A 7,102-nucleotide genomic window follows, 5' to 3' on the forward strand; every position below is an offset into this window, starting at 1 on the left:
TCTTCTGGTTCAGAAAACAACTGTGTGCCTTGTAGCCAGTGGTCTTAGATTAGGTGGACTATAGAGTACATTTTTGTAGGTAGTTTTGCAGATTAAATGAGGTCGCTCATGTCTCAGGAGTACAGTGAGCAGCCAGTGGCAGGCTACGCTCTGGAATGACCGAGTGGACGTTGAACTGGCTGGTGGCTCTGAGGTAAACCTGCAGAACACCCGGTAAGCTTTGCCGCTCAGACCCAGGCAGTACTCCGTGATCCGTGGGCTGGAGGAGCACTTTTCCATTTGCCTGGAGCTTTGTCCTTTGGCTGACTCGTGTCCCCATGAGAGGCATTAACTTCAGGAACTAACGAGCCATGAACAGACAGCTCCCTTTGTCCTGCGTATTCATTAAGGTCTTTGTCAACTTAAAATCCCAGGTTAAAAATAAATACTGATCTAAAAAGACTAGAAGCCTATGCTAATGTGAGTATTCTTACATGTAAGCTTTAAAGTGATTCCAGTTTATATGAAAGATTGTGTTGCTCCTTTTCAGACTCAGTACGGAATGGCTTTGCGTGACAGGTCAGTGAGACACTTAACGAGAGCGGTGTTAGGAGGTCTGAAAGTACAGAAGCCCTTGACTGGCACGGGGTAAGGGTAAACAGAGCCCTGGACTTGGTGTCTGGAGTTCTGTCCATAGTCTTGATGGTTTTACCTGTTAGCCCCAGGTTCCCGGACACATTGCCTTGCCTCTCTGGTCTGTAAGGGGTCTCTTCTACCTGTCACCCTCACCCCAAAACAGTCTCACAGATTATTGAGTTTATGAATCTAAGGGTCTGAGATGTGAAATTATTGAAGGGAAATTACTTAACTCAAGACTTTCAGAGTCTCATTTGAATGCTTGTGATTGAGCTTTGTAAAGCAGAAAACAATAAGCAGGTGATGACAGTGTGCATAGCTATCATTTATGGAGAGTTGCTCTGTGCCAGGTGCTGTCCTACCACTCCCCGCCCTCCTTAATTGCAGTGCTGGGGATCAATTCCAGTGCCTTACGTATTTAGGAAGCTGCAGTTCAGAAGGGTTAAATGATTTGACCAAGATCACGCAGCAAGATCAAGGGCTTATCACTGGGATTAGAACTCAGGCTTGTGTTGTTTCCCAGTAGGAGTTTTACAGTTGCTTTAGGTGGATCCTGCCTCATCTTGGAATCAAGAGCTCTACCCTGGGAGCTGTCCAGGTTAAAAAGTAAGGTTCCCCAGATTCAAGGTCACAAATTTCTAGTCTAAGGGCCAGGCGTGGTGGTGCACGCCTGTAATTCCAGCACTCAGGAGGCTGAGGCAGGAGGCTCACTGTGAGTTAAAGGCCCACCTGGGCTACAAAGTGAGTTCAAGGCCAGCCTGAACTACATGGTGAGACCCTGTCTCAAAAAGACAAAAAGAAAAAAAAATATTCTAGCCTATTATTGTGTACTAGCACCTGTATAAATTCTGAGTTAAGGAAACCTAATGGATAACTCTTACTAGAAATGTGGGAGACATAAGTCCTTGAAAGGAAAGACTATTCTTTGAAAAAAAAAAAAAAAAAAAGCCATTGCCTATCGCTGGGGTCACTGATCAGAAACAGGGCTACTGAGAGGAGAATCTGATCCTTCTTCATGGAAGCTCACAGGGTGGGAAACTGGGCAGGTTTTGAAACAGTCAGGTGGCCTTTGTGTGTTGGATTTGCCTGGAATACTGGTTTCACGGGCCTTCCCCTGAGAAGATTGTTGGAACCAAGGCATTGAGCACCTCTAGCTTATCCTAAGAGCTGAGAACAAGGACAAGAGGAGCCTTCCTCAGTCATAAGCTTATTTAGGATTTGAGATCAAAACTCACTGTTTGGATTGTTCCTTCATATGTTTCAGAGTCACAATATGCATTTTGTAAGAGTTTCATTTCTCTTTTGCTATTTAGAGCTGACACAAGCTGGCTTGTTTTCTTGTCCAGTTTTCAGCTTTCTTTTATATAATGCTGCCTTTTAAGCAGTATTCTTTTTTTTTTTTTTTTTGATTTAGGAGACAGGGTCTTACTATGCAGTTCAGCCTGGGTTTGAACTCACTAGGTAGCTCAGGCTGAGCTTGAACTCACAACAGTTCTGCTGCCTCTGCCTTCTAAATACAAGCATATGCCACTGTGCCCAACTCACTAAGCGGGACTCTTAAAGATGTTGTATCTATCATTTTGAATAGAGAATTTAAAATTTTTTCTACTGAAAGGACTGACTGAACCATGGTTGTCAGTCACTCCCCAAACATTTGAGTATCTGCTGGGGCCAAGCACTGTGCTTGTTGCTGGAGATCTGACGGAGAGCAAAACAGATGTACCTGCCTGCACGTGGTCCCTTACCTAGTCTATACAGTAGAGGAGCCATGGGTGCACCGTACATACTGTACATGTGGCATCATAACAAGTGTGACTTCTTCCTCTGAAGGAAAGAACAGGGCACTGGGCAAGGAAGCGGGGGCGCGCAGCTGGGAGGGTCAGGCCGAGCACTGAGCGGGAGCAACCTGGGGATAGGGAGGCTGCCGTCGGGAGCGACACAAGGGAAGATGAGAAAGCCAGCCAGGTGTTGGGGGTGGGGTAGGGGCGCAGGAACCAGGCGCTGCTCCACTGGCCTTGGGAAGTTTAGCATCTTTTGCTTCAGTTTCCCTCCTCTGCGTGAAGACTGAGTCCTCGGAGCAGTGCTCGGTGTGTGCAGAAGTTTGCTGACTCTCAGGAGTGTGGGGAACTTGGCCCGGAGTAGGTGAGCTTTTGTTTGTAGTCACCATTTTTGGTCATTCAAAGTGTAGAGTACCGTAGAGTACTGCGGGTGGAAGGAGAGGGTGGAAGGAGAACGGCTGATGCGCATGTCCCCTTGAGGCAGGCCGAGGCAATTCGCACTGACTCTGACGGACCTGCTCCTAGAGAGAGCTGGCCCAAGCTGCTGGAGCCTCTACAGCCAGTGCAGTGCTCCCCGTGGAGCCAGGTGGATTGCCAGCCGTTGCTCCTCTGCTGTTACTTTAGTATTTGGATGTTGGTAGATTTTTAGCATTTTTTCCTGTTAAGAGAAGTTAGAGGGCAACTCCAAGCTGTGTATAGTACCTGCCTTAGTCCAATCTCTGACAAGATTTGATGCAGTTTTTGAGGTTTTGCATTGCTTGGTGAACTATATGCCAGGATCATTCAGAGCCTTGGGATGTTCAATAAAATACCATTGGGGGGGCTAGGGATTGAGCTCAGTAGCACAGCACCTGCCTGGCAAGCACGAGGTCGTGAGTTCGATTCCCAGTACCGGAACCTCCCCCAAAAAACCAACCCCCCCCCAAAAAAAACCATTAGGATTTATAATTACACTGCAGAGTACTAGACCTGGTCAAATTTGTATATAAAGCCCTTAGTTAAAAGCAAACCAACCAACCATCCAGCCAGACATGATGATGCAGGCCTATAATCCCAGCACTTGGGAGGCTGAAGCAGGAGAATTGCTGTAAGTTTGAGACCAGCCTGGGCTACAAAGTGAGTTTGAGGACAGCCTAAATTGTATAGTGAAACCCTATCTCAAAAAGTCAAGAGCAAACAAACAGCAAAACTCCTGCCTACCTTTTCTCCATGCGAAGGATCGAATCCAGGGCCTTGTACAAGCACTCTGCCGCTGAACTATGTCCTCAGCCCTCTTTTGTTGTTTTTTGACAGGGTCTCCTTAAATTGCCAAGACTGGCCTCAAATTTGCAATCCTCCTGTCTCAGGCTCCTGAGTAGCTGGAATTACAAGCCTGTACCACTACACTTGGATTAAAAAATAATATGCAAAAGTAAAAATAATATAAAGGATCCTGTGTATCTATTAATCATTTTCAATAATTATCAGCATTTTTCTAATCTTGTTCCAAGATAGTTTCACTGGAAGCATTTTTGTGCATTTTTCTGTCAAAGTATAGATATATCTTTGGACTGAAAAATTGTAAGGTGGATGATTATAGAGAGAGAAAAAGCCTTGTATGCGGCATAATTATAGAGCTGGTGTTACATAGCTGAAATTCAGATTTGAAATGAGCATTTCTTGGAAACTCCTTATAGACCTGCTTTTGAATAGTAGGCATAAAAAGTTAAGAGTATTTTCAAGGTAGTGGATTTACTAAATATCAAATATGTTAGACATTGTATAAAGTACATTACAGATAATCTGTATCTATAGTTGTTTCTAAATTATGGTTCCAGTTTTTGCCCTCACTCCAGTCACAGGTTATTTTCAAACAAATTTTTCACAAAGTCCAAGCTGTGGGACTGATTAAAAGCAGCATTTTAGGGGTATGTGTTAAAATTTTCTTTATAACTTATGGTTTTAAAACCAAAGAGGGTATAGTAAACCCTTGTTTTTGTTTTTATTTTTTTAAAGGGGAAATTCAAGTCAAACATGCGGAAAACCCTGTAGGAGCACGCCTGGTGCTGAGAACCCTGTAGCAGCGCGCCTGTGGGCCCTTGTCCGACAGTTTTCTGTAATCTTGGAATTGTTTTTGATTCTCTAGTGTGGTAACCACTTGCCACATGTGACTATTAAACTTCCAAAAAGTGATAGCACCACTAATAAATGAAGCTTTGACTTTATCTAATTTTAATTTTAGTTCATTTTTACTTAAATACAGTGGTATCTAGTTCTCAAATGCTTTTCTTTGAAAACAGTTTTGTTTGCAAACCAAAGCATTTGGCAGAATTTTTGTTTTTGTTTGCACACTCTGCATCGGGTGACAAAGACACACACGACTGAGGCCATCTTTCCCCCGCAAACACAGATGTGGCCATCTTTTCCAAAATCTTGGAACAGACTAAGTTCCTGAGCTGAGTTACCACTGTAGCTCCACGTGGCTACGTTAGATGGTACAGTTCCAGGGTTTAAAACTGCCAGTCTCCATTGTGGAACAGAACCGAGCACAACTCATTTGGGAAACAAATGGAAGAGAACCGGTCACAAGTGGTTGCTAAGCTCAGTACATTTCGGAAGAGTAAGATTTTGTGGGAGAAGGACGGAACCCTCGGAGGGGTTTGTGTCAGGGCCTGGGGAGGTGCGATTTGGTGCTGTGATGTCTCTGGGCCTGGGATCTTTCGAAATGAGGCGTCATCTCTGAGAAAGTTCCAGGAGGTAGGATGACTCCAGCCTGAGGAGCTGTGGTCCACTGCCAAGAGAATTTCAAGGTTGCTTGGGGGCAGCAGCCGGAACTTCGTGGCTGCTGCAGAGGCATGGGCTGTCTTGGTCACCTCTTTATCCCCAGTAGATGCTTGATAAACGTGTGTCCGGAATGGATGGCCGTTTCAGCAAATAGGTGAAGGGTGATGAATTTATCTAGAAATTCTGAAAAACAGGTGCTGAGGGAAGTGTACTTGTGGGCTGCAGAGTTTGCACGGCCCTGCTTTCTGCTCATTTCCCCTTACTGCAAACCAGGCTAGAACTCCCAGCCCTTAGTCCGGAGCCACTCCTTTGCCAAATGCTGTTGATCTTTACCTTGTAAATAGCTCTTGCATGATTCTCTTTTCTCTGGCTTCAGGGCCATCACACTGGGTCACACAGCCATCTTTTTGCTTGGGAGCCTGCAGCAGCCCCTTCGCTGACCTGCCCATGCCTCCTTCTACTCCTCTCTCATCTGCTGACAACATGGACGCAGGGTTTTCTGTAAGAAATTCCAGGCCTGGAGAACATTAGATTTCTTTGATAATAGGGGAGAGTCTGTATTCTTTTAAACTCCACCTGTCGTATTTGCTTTAACACCTCTGGACAAATAAGGGTTAATATTAAAGGTAGAAGGCTGTGCCAGATGCTGCCTAATTTTGTCTGACTTATACAACTTTTTGAACTACTAGTGTTCAGTATTCTGCTTTCAATGTTTAGCCCCTGCTTATTTAACATGAATATAAAATGAAGCTTAAGTGTCAATGACTTGCCGCCGATGTCCTTCTTTCCAAGTTATCAAAACATGATTGAACAGTTCATCTTCGTCTCCTTCAGTCAGGGTGAGATTCCTGATGCCTGGCTGAGCAGCATCAACCTCTCCTCAGCCGGAAGCAGTTATAAGACGGACCTTCTGCCCTTTGGCATCCCATAAGAAAGAATAAAGGATCGAGGGGGTGGGGATGAGGTACAGTAGAATAAAGGTAGGTGGAAGGGAGACAAGGGAAGTCATAACTAAAAATTTTAAGAGGATTGCAATTCCAGGACACAGTTTTAAAGTTACCCAAGATTATTCTTTTTTTTCCAAGATTATTTCTTAGGGTTTTTTATGCTTTTCTTCTGGGCCAGGGATGGCAAACCTATGCTATGGCCATCTGTTTTTTTTTTTTTTGGTTTTTCTCTGGTACCGGGAACCGAACTCACGACCTTGCGCTTGCCAGGCAGGCGCTTTGTATGGCCATCTGTTTGTATCATTGAAAACTCAAAAAAGTTTGCCCTTACTGTTCTAGGCCCAGTATACCCCAAGTCTCTTAAAGATGTTTTAAGTCCATTAATGAGCTTAATTGATAAGGGACAGAAACCAGATCTTAAGATAAAGGAATGTTTTTAGGCAAAACTTTTTTTTTTTTTTTTTTTTTGTCTTTTTGAGACAGGGTCTCACTGTGCAGCTCAGGCTGGCCTTGAGCTCACTTTGTAGCCCAGGCTGGTCTTGAACTCTCAACAATCCTCCTGCCTCAGCCTCCCCAGGGCTGAGATTATAGGCGTGCACCACCATGCCTGGCTAGGCAAAACATCTTAGATAACTCATCTAAAAAATACTGCTGGGAGCTCTGGCACATGGCTGTGATCCTAGCATACAGGATGCTGAGGCAGGAGGATTGCCATTTGTTCAAGGCCAGCTTGGACTACAAGTGAGTTCAAGACCAGCTTGAACTGCCTAGTGAGACCCTGTCTCAGAAAACAAAAACAAAAACTTCGGTGGGGCTCATGCCTTTCACTTGTAAAAGAGCCGTTATCTTTCTGTAGGAGGGGCATCCTTTTCCTGTAAGCTAAGACCAAGATGGTACTTCCTGTAGACACAAATTCTACAAATTTTCACAGCCAAAACCATATATTTATAGCTCTAAACTGTAACATGCCTTTCTTTTTTGAAGGCGTATAGTTAGTTT

Source organism: Chinchilla lanigera, unplaced genomic scaffold, assembly GCF_000276665.1.
Source record: "Chinchilla lanigera isolate Chin_1 unplaced genomic scaffold, ChiLan1.0 scaffold00077, whole genome shotgun sequence".
Taxonomy (NCBI): domain Eukaryota; kingdom Metazoa; phylum Chordata; class Mammalia; order Rodentia; family Chinchillidae; genus Chinchilla; species Chinchilla lanigera.